We start from the raw sequence: 16,131 nt of genomic DNA on the forward strand, positions 1-16,131 counted from the left end.
CTTTTGTGAGAGTCTTGCCCAGCTCCCAAAGATCTGCTCAAGCTAAGACTTTCTGATGGCTGTATGTGTTTTTTTTTATTGTCGCATGCCTTCGAACCGCCAGGAATCCTACAGTGTAATGGCATTAATGCAGTATTCACGTCCAAAGGGAAATGCAGCCGTTAATTGGGCTGCCTAAGGTTTGCGGCCCGGCGGCAGCTGCCCTCCCGTCCCCCGTTTCCGTTGACAAGTTAGGGGGAGGGGTCTAGAACAATCTTACACTGCCTCGCCACAGTGGCGTAACCAGAAAATTTTTTCGTGTGAGGGGGGGGGGGGTCCCAATTGCCCGTGGAGGGTGAAGGAGCGGGGCCATTGCCATAGCAGCAAAAATTTTACTGTGAGTGAGCGTTACAAGTGCACGGTGTGCCCCACTTGGCTACGCCGCTACTAGACCCCCCCCGCGCCATCGACGCAAATCGAGCTATCAGAACGTGCATGACACGCATGCATGACATAACATGAAAGACATGCCGCGAAGCTAGCATGGATGTCGTCACATCATCATCATCAGCTTACTTTGACGTCCATCGCAGGACGAAAGCTTCTCCAGCGATCTCCAATACCCCTGTCTTGTGCCAACTGGTTCCACGTGTTTTCAAGTTTCCCGAATCCATCACGTCCACGTTATTCTCTGCCGTCCTCGACTGTGCTTTCCTTCCCTTAGCACCCATTTTGCAACTCCAATAGACCAGCAGTTCTCTCCCTTACGCATTGCAATGTCTGCCCAGCACGACTTCTTCCTCATAATGTCAACCAGAATATCAGCTATTCCCGTTCGCTCTCTAATCCACATCGCTGTCTTCCAGTCTATTATCATCATGCCTAATAATTTTCATTCCATCGTTCGTTGCGCGGTCCTCAACGTCTTCCCAAGCTTCTTTGGTAACTTCCAAGTTTCGGCCCCATACGTTAGTAACGATATAAAGCAATGGTTAGCAGTAAGCTCCCTGATCATGATTTAGTAATGCCTGCCGTAAGCTCTCCAGCTAATGTTTCATATTTGTTAATTTCCTTGATCAGAGGCCCCTAAGAGTAATTAACCTCAATAAACGTATTTCTGAGCAGGTTCTAGAGGCTGACAGCCGACCATGACATTCGTTTTCTCGCCAGGCTGCGGAACATTACTTTTCTCTTCTGCATACTAACTCTCAATCAGACTTACACTTTCTTCGACAAGTTCCTCAAACGTTTGTTGCAAATAGTCTGCAGCGTTGCTGAGTATGCCAATGTCATCTACAAACCGTAAGTTGGTGAACCATTTACCGTTAGCCCTCACTCCTAACCATTCCCAGTCTAACTGGTTGCACACCTTCAAGTATTCCGTGATAGCATTGTAAATATTTTGCCATTGATAATATGAAGCCTTTTGCAGATATCTGGCTATGCAAAGTCTGCGCGTTAGTGTTATCTGTTCGATATCAACATTCGTGGGAAACTTCATTTTTGACCACTGTTCGGAGCCAGTGCGCTGCTGCCTAGGTGCCCCGATCTAATCATTCCAGCTACCTGATTCAAGCGCAGGTAGCGCGCGTTTCATGTGCAGCCAATATCAAGGCCTTAACTGGCAATGTTCATTCATCATATACTGTAAGCTTGTTCACTTACTCCCTTATTATCAGGGTGTAAATTAGAAAGACTGGGGTGTTCCAAGGGTGTTTTCTTGTTGAACACCCTTTTCCGTTAAAAAAGGGTGTTTCAAGGGTGTTTATAAGGGTGAAAAAGATGATTACACCCGCATTACACCCATAAGGGTGTGAAATTTTTTAGAGTGTACGTGCACATACTGGGTGTTTGAGCGAACACATTCAAATTTTTTTAAAGGTTGCCTGTGGCACGATTCTGATTCATGAGTTGGTCTACTCGAAGAGGCGAACATTACTTGCACAAAAAATTGAAATGCATAATCGACTAATTTACAAAACATCTACAAAAAATCACGAATGAACTTTTCACCTAAATAACTCATGGCCCATATTGCAGTTTGCAAATTCTAACCCCGGAGTTGGCCAGCGAGATCCACTTGAAACAAATTCTCAGGATGACACGATTTTCGATATATTAATTCCCGAACATTGCGGACAAACGCATTGGAGTTCCAGTTACTTTCTTAGCAAAACGCCGTTTTATGCATTCAAGCGCAAAAGTGCGTTTTTTTTTTTTGCGCCGGACAAGATTGCTAAGCGGTGCTCCCGCACTTGCGGTGATAGCAAGCGAAGATGCCAAATCAGGCACGGAACGACCCAGATCCGTTGTACTACCGGTGTGGTTTAGGCCTTCCCTGTCTCCTCTGGAAAGAATTACATCGGGCAGGCAGGGCGATGTATCAATGAGCGAGTTAGAGAACATGAGCAAAAAGGGAATAATAATGCAGGCAAAGGGGATCATCTTTTTGCCAATCTTCATTCTTGCCGAGATTGTAAACCGCGATTTTATAAGAGGTCTAGTCTTGGCAGAAGCATGAATGAACACACGCGGCTGGCCTTGGAGGCCTTCCACATAAAGAAAGAAGCAGATGACTGTATCAGCGATACATATTTCTCCCTGTAGTCAGCCAAATATAGTTTCTTGTGCGCCTGTCTTCGATAACTGGCTGTGGTGTGGCATGCGTATTTCTATGGCTTGCATTGCGTGGTTAAGGATATATATGCGCTGTAAGAAGAAAAAATCAGTTGTTGGTCAACGCCAGTGCTTGTATCGTCCCTTATTTGTGGGTTGTCCTGTATGGGTGCGTTGATTTTTTTCCCCTAAAGAATACTAACAAATCAGCTCCAGATACAGTACAGTGAACCAGCTGGTTATTCCATTGATAACTCCAGAGCCGCATCAGTGTCGTGCGCGGCGCTACAATTCATAATAAAACACGGCTTGAATGATCTTAAAAAGTTTCTGGCAGCGGTGGGATTCGAACCCACGCCCCCGAAGAGACTGTTGCCTAAAACCAGCGCCTTAGACCGCTCGGCCACGCTACCGCCATCAGCAGCACGCCGAATATTGTGGTATGCCTCGGACGACGCTTCGCGGAGAGTGGGGTAAACCATGCGGTAGGCAGATAGGCGCGCTGTTCGGTCCTGATTAGATGCCCATTGCGGGCAAATAAAGGCACCCGACTGCCCCGCAATATCGTCATATCTTATCTATCCGGATTCCCCGTTCCCTACTCTCGCAGTTCTGGCATAATAATTAACCTGAATGAAAAGGCGTCATGTTTGAACGTTTCTTTTGACGTTACCTTGGGTATGTATATGTTGAGACCAAAAAAGAAAAACAAGGAAAGAAGAAAGTGGGCGGGCGATGAGAATAACCCGTATTTTTTTTCTAAACCGCATTCTCTCCTGCCAAAATTAGAACCCCGTGCTTACAATGCAACAACTTCGAGATTGGTGAAGCCTACGTATAAGGAAAAGCAACTCGTTTGGTACGGAGCACACTGCATGTCGAACGAGCGCAAAATGATCCGTAAAATTTAGTTTCCAGTTCCATCAACGTCAACGGCTTCGAGGAAGTCCACCTTACACTTGCCCGCGACAGGTACCCGGAAATGACATTGTAATTGTAGCGTGGTAGTTACGTCACGTCTTCACGGCTTGCCGCCGTGTTTTCCGCACCGGTTAGCGACATTGCGCTCACCTTCTTATCACAACCGGTTTCCAGCGGAACCCGTCGCGAATCCTGAAGCATGGCCTCCACAACCACGAGAGCAGCGGCAGCGACGGCTTCAGGTCGAACACTCTCGACGACAGCGGCACTACGGTCTGAGACATATCGTTTTTTTTTTTTAGGACTCGCGCTGTATCTACCACGTAAAGAACCAACGCGTGGTAATGCTGAAGGCGCGGATACCATTCGACCCTGTCCACAGATATGATTCAGCATGTTGCCTGGAAAAGGTCTAAACTGGCGGAAGGTCACACCACTGGTTCGTGTCAGAGACAAAATGCAAATATGTATAAAACACATTTGTCTCGAGAAACAATTCTACCCCAAAACAAATAAAGAGCAAAGTAAGCTACCCCACCATAAATGCTATACACATGAGAGAAATTTATGAAACTAGACATATGCGTAACGAGTAATCTAACCCTCGGCTATATATTGTTCTTCCGTTTGACTAAAAGAAGTAACTTAATTGTTCTTCCGTTTCACTGAAAAAAGTAACAAGAAGTCACGACAAATCTAACGTTCTGACTGACCTGCGTCACCAGACGTGTAGGCTTTCGGCCCAACCTGGCATATGACGTTTGCCTGTGTGGTTCCGACGTGGCGTGCACGTCGACTTCCGTCGTAAGCGAGGGGGTTGTGGTTCTCTACCGAGACCCGCGGGCCACAGCACGCAGTCTGGGCCAGTCGGGCGTTGCGCCACTGACGTGGCCAGGCCATTGCCTCCGTGGCACTGGAGAGTGGCCGGTTACGGCAGCGTGGGGCTGGACCCGGGCCGTGGAGCACAGCCACGGCGACGTCTTCAGGCCTCAGGAACTGGAGATGCCTCCAGCCAAGTCTCTCCTCTCCGGCCCGGGAACATCAAAGCTGCCGCTTCCCGTCTCCAGAGCACAGCTGCAGATGTGTCTGCCCTGCTGCTCGTCCACGTCAGCAATGCTAACTCTGCAGCCTTTATCTCACTTTTCCAGCGAAGCTGTAAATGAGATTTCCGTGCATTTTTGTTCCGCGTGTGCAAAAGCTAATGTCCCTAATCTGATACGAAATCGTTTGATTCTATCCAAAAGCTTATACGTCTGATCCCTTGGGTATCCATATTGAGTACGTTAGTTATCAATAGGCACTATTTTCAAGGTCAGTAGACTCTCAGGTAGATAATAAAGGTTTCATAAACATTTGCCGTTGGGTGATCCGCGTCGGCCATGTGTACGTTCCCACCGCGCTCTCTTTATCAGCGTTCCCAGCGCTTGCGTATCTAGATTCCTTTCCTTCCGGTCTGCCGTGGTAGCGCTCCCGTCGAAACGTCACACGTGTCTAGTTTCCTTCGGCTCCTCGAGGTACGTTTCCGCCGGGCACGCGAAAATATATCTAAAACCCTAGAAAGACAAGTTGCCTTTATGCGTTTTGAATTTCACTTCTCTTCTGTCGTTGCAATGCGGACGCCGCATGTAGTTCGGACTCCCGAGGAGCAATGCGCGTGCGAAGAGCGACGGCAGAAACAGAGACGAGAATTCCGTCCAAATGACCACCGATCAAGACAATACATATGTGTGCGCACCTTTCGTCACGATGACAACCGATCGAGGCAATAGATTAGTTCGTCCCCTTGTTCAAAACTCTGTCACCCCTTTGTCATGTGATGAACAGCTCCGCTTGTCGTCCATCTTGTCTTGTCTCCCAAACACTGGCGCATATCCACTATGAAGGATTGCCCAAAAAGCAGGTGGTTTCCAGTAGGTTTAGAATTAAAACAAAATTAAATTTTGAAAGTGGAGCGTGGGACTAAGAAATGTGATTTAGAAGTTTCATAAAGATATTACAAATTTTGAGATGAAATAATAGAAATAACTGATAATTTTACAAATTCAGCAAGGTGTTCTTTCTGTCTCTCTAATGAAATTGTAAATTGCAAGCAAAGTATTCCTGTGGCTGGATTCCAGTGAAGTCGCTCCAAAGGCAAGAATGGTTGGCGAGGATAGCGATAGCCCAACTTTGCTACAGGAGTTTTCTCAGAAATTCCTTTGTCTAGATAGATAGATAGATAAACGTTATTAAATAATAATTAGAAAAACCGCTAATGGTCGGGGCCCCTAGTCCAGGGCTCCACTGGCTCTTGCCATCTTCTCAGCTATTTGTATCAGCTTGAGCTGGTGGTCGAGGGCCGAACTGCACAGCAGTGACTCCCATTGCTATCTCGTGGTGTTCGTGTCGGGGTGTTCTATGTTGTGTAGTGTGGAAAATCGGCGGCACGAGAGAAAGTAATGTTCGACAGATTCAGGTGCATAACAAAAACAACATAGGGGGGACATAGCGAGACCAGACCTGCGCAAGTAATAGTTTAGAGGTGGTATACGATATCTCAATTTTCCAAAGGAAACTTCCAATTGTCTTAAAGAAAACCAATTATTATGACATGGGAAGCCAAGATGTTGGAGTTCAGAAGGTGTTAGAAGGGATATTGCAGAATTGTGCGATATAGAGAAATTATTTCGGCCAAACTGATATGATAGGGCCATTGAGGGGTGCGCGTGCGAGTGGCTAAGTCATTTCGTTCAAGTACAACCCACGATGTCCCAGTACCCAAAGCAAACGTACTTTCCGTAAGTACGGAGGTACCATCGAACTAGGTGTTTGTCGAATTCTTGAATTTGAAGATGCAGTAAGTGTTGTGCACAACAGACAGCGAGTCGGCCACAATAACAGCTAATAGGTCACTTTGGGGAAGCTTTTGCAATGCTAATATAAAAACTAATAACTGTGCTTGAAATATGAGTGTGAAGTCAGAAAGGCCAAGAGAGTAAGACCATTGAAGAGATTCAGAGAATATCCTCACTCCTGCCTTCTCATTGCACACAGAAGCGTCAGTAGCTATTACATTGTCAGTGGTTAGGTGGTGTAGGTGGCCGTGTAAGATATTTATTAATTGTCTGCTTGCAAATAGTTTAGTGTGATTTGGAAATACGTCCTCGAACTCAATTTTGAGATTTGTTAAGCATACTTTGAATGACAAACTTGACGTATGCACATATCCAATTCTTGTATCTCTGATTGCACAAATATTATCTCAGGGCTTTGTAATATCCACCACGATACTTCAAAAAACTCAGACGGTTCAGTGATAAATGCATACTGCGTACGTCTTTTTAAAAAGACATACATATTTAAATATGTGTGAATCGTAAGCATCCGGAATCTGCAATCTAAGGTGGGTATATGAGCTTCCTGATATGAAACGACGTAGGCAACAAATCTTGGTAGCCCGAGGCATGACCGTAGAGCTTCTCTTTCTAACTGTATGAAAGGTTCAATTTTGTAGACGGGGCCAGCGGAAAATATTGCGCAGCCGAATTCTAATATGGGCCAAACATCTGTTGATCTTGTATATTGATACGACGGTGGCTAAGTCGACGGTGGTTAAGCCGGAAGAGTATAGCTACGGCACGTTCTGCCTTTGTTTGAATATGTTCAATGTGATTCCACCAGGCGAGCTTGCCGAGGTAAATAGCACCTAGTTACTTGACTGCGTTAATTTGAGGAAATATTTCCTGGTGTCATTGTAAACATATATGCACCTGTCCAGTTAACGGAAAGACTAGTACCGCACTTTCGCTTATATTTAACGACATGCATAACCCCTCTAGCCATGTTTCCAGCATTCCTCAGTATTTCAGCAACGACTCGTGTAGTGAATCTATATTATTTGCGGATGTAAAAAATGCGATATCGTCCGCATAAACATAAACGTGTGCTTCCGGAGAGAAAGGAATTATACTTAGCAAAATGTTAAATAAGATAGGTGAAAGAACGGCAGCCTCTGGTACCCGTCTTGCCTGCTTGTGTTCAGACGTCGAAATACAGAGTTGGCAACAATAAAACTCCCTATGCCTCATAAATTCATAGATTCAAGCGGTTATATACCGCGGGAAATTCGTGGACTGAAGCTCATCGAATAGAATACAATATTCTACAGTGCCGTATGTGCTTCCGCTGAATCTAGCGTCACCAAAGCTGCGTACCCTCGTTTGCGGCGAGCAACTTTAATGCGGCTATCTAAATCTACGTGTGTGCGCCATATGGAATGGCCGGGACGAAATATAATTTGACAAGGACTGAGAAGTGTATCATCCTGCATGAAATTTGTTATACAGCCGTGAACAACTCTTTCTATTAATTTGACGACATTGGAAGTAAGAGAAATTGGTCTTATGTTGTCCAAGCAAAGTCCAGCTGCTTTCTTCTTCAACAGTGGAATAAGTTTAGCTACTCTCCACTCTCTTGGGACCCATGAATTTTTGATAGAGAAATTTACTGTGTTTAGCAGGTCCTGAGACGCATAATCGAACAAAACTTTTAGCATTAGTGTTGTAACGCCATCCTGACCTGGGGCTGACGCCGGTAATGGTCTAATAATGCCCGCAAGCTCTGTCGCTGTTGTCGTTACAAATTCGTTTTCCGAGGGAGGTTTCCTTAGTCCTATCGACCATTTGTGTTCGAAACGTCGCGCAAGACCTTTATCAATTTTCTCAAGTGTCTCTGATAATTCTTTTGTCGATATAACGACACAATCGATATTCACGGGCGCAGGTATAACTTCACGGGATCGCAGAAACTTAAACAGGGATTTTTTACTGCTAGACTTCGGAAGATGTGTCGTGCTTGGAATCATAATCCTCTTTAGTATTTGAGACTGTTAGCTTAAATGTAGTAGCTATATATGTTTAATCAGCCCAATTACAGGGCACTGACTATATAAAAGTTTTTTCCATGCAGCTTTTCGACGTCTAAAATCTCACTCGCAGTCAAAATTCCACCAGGGACAATACGATGCACCCTTGGTAGATTGCACAACAAATTGAGTTTTTACTGATGGTTGTTTTAGAATTGAGCACAGGCTCATTGCTTTATTATCCATCTATATATGCCCTCCTGTGCACTTAAAGCTGATTTTAACTCATTTCTAAAATTTGCGCAGTTATCAAAAGTGCGCACATGACTATCTAAACTAGTTAACGAGATAAGCATCAAAAAAATTATAGGGAGGAAATCACGGTTAGTTCCAGAATCAACAGTCCTCCACAAGGTTACAGAAGTACTCGAGGTAGCAAAGGTAAGATCCAGGACAGGTCGCGATAAACCTCAAACAAAAGAATGCGATCTCGAATTTAAGCAAGAGAACTGATTTTATAAAATTCCAATTCCACAAGCGTTTGCCACAAATGTTAGTTCGCAAACCCCGCAATACAAGATGGCAATTAAAATCGCCCACTGGTATGATTTTCTTCTGAATGCAAGCAACAGAAGTATCGAGATAACGGATATCTTGCACTCCAGTGGGGATGTAAGTGCTAATTATAGAAAAAGGCCTGCAACCAGGAAGGATTACATCCAATGCTAATATTTCACAGTCTGGTGACATTCTCTGGTATGCTATAGCAGCTCTATGGCGGTTTTTTTATGAGACAAACAAAACTAAACCATCGCCTCGGGAAATGCAATACGATCGAAAACATAGAAAATGTTTTAGATCAAAGGTCTGACCGGCAGCAAGTTAAGTTTCCTGTAAAATAATAATATCTGGAGAATATCTAGAAGTAAGATATAATAAATCTGTTGCAGCGGAAAGAAGGAAAGAAAGTTTCAAAGAATGACTGTTGAATTTCGCATGGGGAATGAATCCGAGTAGCAGAGACTGCTTGGTCTAAAGCGGTCTCTTTTAAGAAGTCCTTCTTAGTCGGAATCTCTCTAACGTACTTTTCTTCCCTTGGAGTTGGTGGGAGAGCTAAACTTTTTCTCTATCGATGACCTTGTTCGTTTAAGATATCGGGGGTCTTCATAGTGCTAACACAAACACTCACGTTACCTACCCTCACCTGAACGCAACAAATCGGATGTTTTTTTTTTCCTTCCAAATAATTAAATGCAAAAATTTGCTGCTCGCACTTGTTTCTAACGTGTGCTCTTACATTCCGCAGAAAAGCACAATTCTCATGCCACCGCTGATGGCAACGGCAGAAATGGCCTGCAGTGCCTTAATTACTGTCGCAATAAAATTTGGAGGACGCTTAAGCTTCGCCTTTAAGAGTGGAACGCGATGGCATTAAACGTCACTGAATGCTTTTCACGCTTCCCGACAACTACAGGTCATGGAACCGTAATGTTTACCGGGAAACGCTGGCGGCTAACGCTATGCACCAAGGCGAGCTATCTGGTAGAAACGCGGCAGGTTGCGGTGGATGCGAGCGCCATCTTGAGGAGTTGCAAGGATCCTGACGCGCAGCTTTATAGCTTTTGAGATTTTGAGCGGTATGGATTGTCAGAATAAAGAAAGAAAGCTGCGATTGTTTTCAGTAAACGACATTGTATCACCGTATGTCCGTGCTTTGAGGCCTTTGAAATATTGGGAGACATTTACGTTGCAATCCCAGAGCTTATGCAGAGGTCGCGTGACATAGCATGACCGCAATTTGCACACATAGCGACGGTTCCGTTCACAGTCCCATGTCTCCAAGCTGTTGCAGAACCAGCGTACATGTTCGAACCTATGTGAAGCATTCATTTACGACGCGTGGAATTTTCTTGACCTAGGGTTTTCGTCGTGCGAGGTGAAAAGGCATCGACAGCGTCGAGGCTTTCATCTCCTGACTGTAGAGCCAGCCGGCGCACTAAGGCTTGAATGTGTTGCCATCGCAAGCTGCGGAACTATGTTACACCACGTTGTGCGAAACAATTTATGTCACTTTGGTTCGTGCAATGACGTCAGGAAATTACTCTTATTGCGTTCAGGTGCAGCCGTAATTACAGTACGCTGAAATGTATCATGGCTGAGGGGAGCACTGTAATACGCCAACATTAGAAGACATAATAAGAAGCCAACAAACAAAGACACCGAGGACAAAATAGGCAATATTACTTGTACTTATTAATCGAAATAAAGAAGTTATAAATTCATGTAATTATGAAAAAATAACTTGCCGCAGGTCTTCCACGTCTTCGCATTACACGTGCGATGCCCTACCAATTGAGCTACCGCGGCGCCTCCTCCCCATCCGCTTTCTTGGGTATTTACGTTTTTACAACTAGAACTAACCTTGGGAGTGGTAGGCAGTGCCACCACTCACTAACCTTGGCGACGGATATGCAACATCCTTCCTGTCATAGGTGCCACGAGTACGGCTGGAAGTCTCACACGCCGAGCCGTGGCACCTTATGTGGACGCCGCCTCCGCCCCGAGAGCTGGGTGTCGGATCTGCCGGATCGGGAAGCTACAACAGAAACGCAGCAACAACAGGAATCTCAATAAGCCTGGGTCGATCGCCACGTTCAGAGACCTGCACCCAACACAATACAGACTCGGAAGACGCACATTCCCGCCACCTCACGATAAATTAAACAGGAACAAGGCCGTAAGCTTACGCTTACTGCCAACACACACCTGCCCTAGCCTGGCCATCTTACACCACTGTTACCCAGAATGATGCCTAACTGATGCGAGTAAAGTTTGTGGACAGATAGCGACGCTGCTAAACATGCTCCGAGAATGTGCCTGCAACAACGGTACTGAAACCGCCGCCGTTCGCAGCGCGTCCATAACCGCGGCTATTACCAGCGCACAGGAAGCCTCGAGCTCGCCCCTTCCCGACGCCGCCCGGGCCAACGTTGGCCCCGGCTGCCATGGTCGCCGGGGACGTTCTCCGTCGCCGTCGCCGCCGCTGGGAGGCGGCTCTCAAAAGTTCGGAGCTGGAAGAGCAGCTCTGGGAAGTCCGGCAAGCCGAAGATGCCGCCTGAGTCCAAGGACTTCGAGCCACCGCCTGTGGCCACCACAACCAAAACTGCCGGACCATTCTTTTTAGTAAAGTTTATTTTGTTCTTCAAGAGACCGTTGTTTTATGCATTGAAGCGCAAAAGTAACTGGAACACCACTGCATTTCGACGGACAACTTGAAAATGAATATCTCGGAAATGGGGCTGTCCAGAGAATTCGTTCCAGGTGAATACGGCGGTGCGAACTCAGCGGCTATAATCCGTAGATACAAATATGTGGCTTGATGTAATTAATTAGAGTGAATTAGCATAATTACGGGTAATTATTCAAGTGCACATTTTGATTTCTCGTAGAAGTAAGGGCCGCCTCATGGAGTAAATTAGATCAGGGGTTAGAATTCTGCTATCTGCCATTGGCAATCTTTAAAAAATATGGTACAGCTAAAAAAACACCCTGTATAATTTCATTCCAACACTACGTCATGCGGGGCAACCCAGAAAAACAAACTAAAAACAGTTTAGACAGACCAAACATAATTTTAAAACATTATTTCGCGCATTGTTTTGTTGCAGCGAAATTAGTCATTATCGTTCCCAGCGGTCAGTAGCGCTTGTCCCGTCTGTCTCGCCTAACTTTGTCCCGTCTATCGCGCTTCACCGTACTCAAATATGCACCACAATACGTCCCAAAATTTTCTGCTCTATTGAATATTACTTCAAAGCTTCATGTTTCTTAATTTTACGTCAATAGGCTGATTGTTAGCTATATAGATAAATCAAAAGTTTTCTTTTTTTTCTTTCTTTTTCTTTTTCCTTCTCCAGTTTCGCACTAGAAACACTTCGTCCGCCGGTATACGTCAGCATGACCTCACGCATTTCCAAGCATGTCGCCTTGTTCTGGTTGTTCCGAAACTTTGCTTGTATCGCAGAAGCATAATTTGCTAATACGGTGAAGCCAACTTTTTTTCCTTTAGTGAACTGATTAACGATTAAGCTTTCTGCTCACTGAATGTTGATTCGTTAGGCGAGAGCCTTTGCATTCGAATTCATGCACTATAGGCTGCACAACACAGCGTATTAGCCTAATGCTTTCATCTGTTTTTGCGCCAATAAAGAATATCTATTCAAACCGGTATACTGTGTTGACAAATGTGTGCAGCAGGGCAAAAAGACGGAATTATCGGGACAATAAAAGGCGGTTATAGAGTACACTGAGTGGATATGTGAGTGCGTGCGTGAATGAGAGGGCGTGGCCGCGAGCATTGGTCTCAACTCGCTCAATGACGCACGTGCCCAAATTGTAATGTCAAATCATATCATATCTGGTGGTGCGATGAGAGTAGGAAAGTTGAAGGCGGCATAGGAGTTGTTTGTGGTAATTGAAAGTAACACGGAAGAAGACTGTCCGATAGGTTGGCATAAAAGTAGGTGGTGTTGGTGGGGGTGATCATCATTATCATAACGATGCAGTCCTTGCGAGCGCCTCGTTTCTCTTAGTATTATACTATATTTTTCCAAGTCACAAATAGGGTATATTATATGTTATAGTTTTGTTTCCCGAGGGGAGAGGGAACTGAGTGGCCATTTTAATTAACTAAAATAGGCTCTTCTCTAGACAGTATTCTCGCTGAGAACAGCAGCAGATAGCTGTCGTAGTAAGTTAACTTGCAGCAATAAAGTAAAATGCGAATGAAGTAAATAGTGAATACGTGTTAGTCTTAGTGTCTCAAAACAACCGTAAGCTGGAGAAAGGAGGAAAGAAAGCCCCCGAACGTTTATATGACTAAAAGCAAACTTTAAAAAGATATTGGCAGCGGTGGGATTCGAACCCACGCCCCCGAAGAGACTGGTGCCTTAAACCAGCGCCTTAGACCGCTCGGCCACGCTACCGACGACCGCCGCACAGTGGCAAGTTATATCGGCCCTCGCCAATGCGGGCTCGATACGCGACCTACTTCCTTAGCAGCTGCACGCCCTGCCCGCCTCTTTATTACGTCTAAAGCAGCAAGCACAAAAAACGCATGAACTAGTGTCGCCGTTAAACAAAACACGACACGTATTACTTTATCAACGACCATTCGCACAATGCATACCGAAATGGCAGCCACATTGGCCAACAAAACTGGCACTGTATGTTCGAATAATAGATTGATTTTCGCTCTTAAAGTAGGCGCTGTCAACGGGCATTTTGTAGTGTTACCCTTCTTTCTCGTTTGGCTTGCCTCCTTCTTTCTTCCTGTTTTCTTGTTTTTTATCTCTTTCCTGCTTCTTTTTTTCGATTCCGTCATTTTTCCTTAGCTCATTTCCGTCGTGACTTTTTCTTTTACATATATTTTTTCTTTGGTTTTCAACCTCCCCCGTTTTGTCATTATTCATTTATTGTCTTTTACATTTTGTGTTGTTTGTGCCGCAGACAGCAGAGAATGAGAATAGAAGAATAATGTGGTGACGATCACTAAGGTGATGGCAAAACTTGCGCTTCCTCCGGTCATCACAATCAGGAATTTCTTATTGTTAGCAGTATTATAAATAGTACTAGTTAGTAGGAGCAACAATAGCAATAGCAATCCGTTCCATTTGATCCAGTGCGGACCGTAATCTTGAAACAGGGTAAATATTATCACATTTTCACAAGAATAACAGCATTCGCTGGATTACTCTCGTCATCCCCCGAGAGAGAGAGAAAACAAGGCTAGGAAAGGCAGGGAGGTCAACCAGAACAGCATCCGGTTTGCTACCCAACACTGGGGGTGGGGGAAAGGGGAATAGAAAGCGGAAGAAAGGGAGAGAGTAAGTACTGAGTATGTGTCATCCCCTGAGGTGGCTTAGCGCCTATGGTGTTGCGTTACTAAGCCTTCAGGCCCCGGTATCAATTCCCACCAATGGGGGCCACATTTCGATGGGGGCGAAATGCAAGAACCCCCATATCCCGTGCATTGGGGGCACGTTAAAGATACCCAGGTGGTCCAAATTATTCCACAGTCCCCCACTACGTCGTGCCTCATAGTCAAATCGTGGTTTTGGCACGTAAAACCCCAGAATTCATTCATTCATTCATTTACAGTGATCAACGGCACGAAAGAACGACAGCTACAATGACAAACTATTGAATTTATTATTAAACGAAAACACACATAAAATACCTGGCAGGGCGCAACACCTTGTGGCACCTCGTGCAAGCGCCGACCCTCGTCCAAATCTCTCAGACGAGTCAACACACTGAAAGCGCACTTGTTATCTGGCCGGCTGCGGCAGACCGCCCGGGAGCGTCAGTTGGTTATCTCCCGTAGTTGACCTCTGTCAGATAAGATACTGATGACATACCCTGTCTAGTGTGCATCGAAGAATTCTGCATGTCAGATAGGTGCCTCCACCTGAAGGTTGCCAGAACTTACAGACAAAAAAAGACTTGAATTTGACATTGATGCTTTGACACATTGTCACGCGTGGATGTTCTACTTCTCCTTTCTTTTTCTCTTTTTTTTTTGCCTGTGACCAATTTTGCCGGAATATCGCTCCCATCAAGTTGTCGCTAGGTGCAACTCGCGGATAGATTATCCGAAATTTTGTCGCCGATTCAATGGTAAATGGGGAGTGTCTGGTCAGATTGAGCGCAAGTCGCGAATAGATTTTTGCATTCTCGAATTTACGCGAGCATTAGTGATTTTTCGGGATGCTACGATAAACTTGGCAACATTTTAGACCTAAATAAGCAAATTTCCAAAAATAGGTTTAAACAAATTCTTCTTGAAAATTGCATTGAATATGTTTAATTACTGTTTAAGTGTTGATTACAACCTCAATGTGTATTGACTTTTTTTATCTTACTCAATGTACACTGTGTTTTATTTCGTAGCACACATTGTTCCATGTTTTTTTGCTGCTTGTTACAATATGTGATTGTCGATCTGCTTGTTTTCTTTACTCTGTTATATTTTTCTGTTTCTTTTATAACTAGAGACAATTTAGATTGTTCAATGATTATCTTTTGTCTGCTTATGCCTGCTTGCTGAACAGTATCTCGGAGCAAAAGCCTCTGCCAGGCTGTATAGCGTTTTGCTTTTGCTTCGATTTCTGTTGATGTACAGAAAGAAATCAATAAATAAACCTCAATAAACCTCAAGCACTTATAAAACGCGAACCCACCCTCGCCACTATCATTGTGGTTCGAGCACATGGTTTGAGTGTTGCCTGCATATCCGGGCTCGCCGTCACGATAATTTCACCGCCACTACAACGTGACAGTAATTTCGAAACAAGAAAGATGATGCAGTCATCTGCCCGTAACTATAGCACTGAGCCACAAAGAAAACCCGTGCAGTTTTCGCAGAGACAAAGCTTCGTCTTGAAGAAAAGCTCGTCCTGGTCAGCTGGACATTTTTCTTCAGCGAGGAAGCCTTCTTTCTGTTGAATTATGACATTATATTAAAGCATTTTGTGTGCCCCAAGAGGCAAGAAAAGCCGGCGTTGTTGTCCACAACGGATAGTGCCAAAAATTAATGTGACGTCATCAGCGTCTTGTATGACGTCAGCAGTAATACAGAAGATAGTAAATGGTATCACAACGTTAATAAGTAGCAATTATAGGCAATTTATATATCTTAAGGTGAATTAGTGAATTAAAGGTGAATTAAAGTTATAACAAGTTAGGCTAAGGTGAGTTAAGGTGGAGTAAAG

The 16,131-nt window shown here is 44.7% G+C and overlaps 2 non-coding genes across 2 annotated transcripts; both read right to left on the bottom strand.

Moving 5' to 3' along the window:
• Positions 1-2,926: 2,926 nt before the first annotated feature.
• Positions 2,927-3,008, bottom strand: TRNAL-UAG (transfer RNA leucine (anticodon UAG)). The gene has a single exon. It is a non-coding gene; the product is annotated as a tRNA-Leu (tRNA).
• A 10,254-nt stretch (positions 3,009-13,262) lies between these two features.
• TRNAL-AAG (transfer RNA leucine (anticodon AAG)) lies at positions 13,263-13,344 on the bottom strand. The gene has a single exon. It is a non-coding gene; the product is annotated as a tRNA-Leu (tRNA).
• Positions 13,345-16,131: the final 2,787 nt, after the last annotated feature.

Source organism: Dermacentor albipictus, chromosome 3 (assembly GCF_038994185.2).
Source record: "Dermacentor albipictus isolate Rhodes 1998 colony chromosome 3, USDA_Dalb.pri_finalv2, whole genome shotgun sequence".
Taxonomy (NCBI): Eukaryota; Metazoa; Arthropoda; class Arachnida; order Ixodida; family Ixodidae; genus Dermacentor; species Dermacentor albipictus.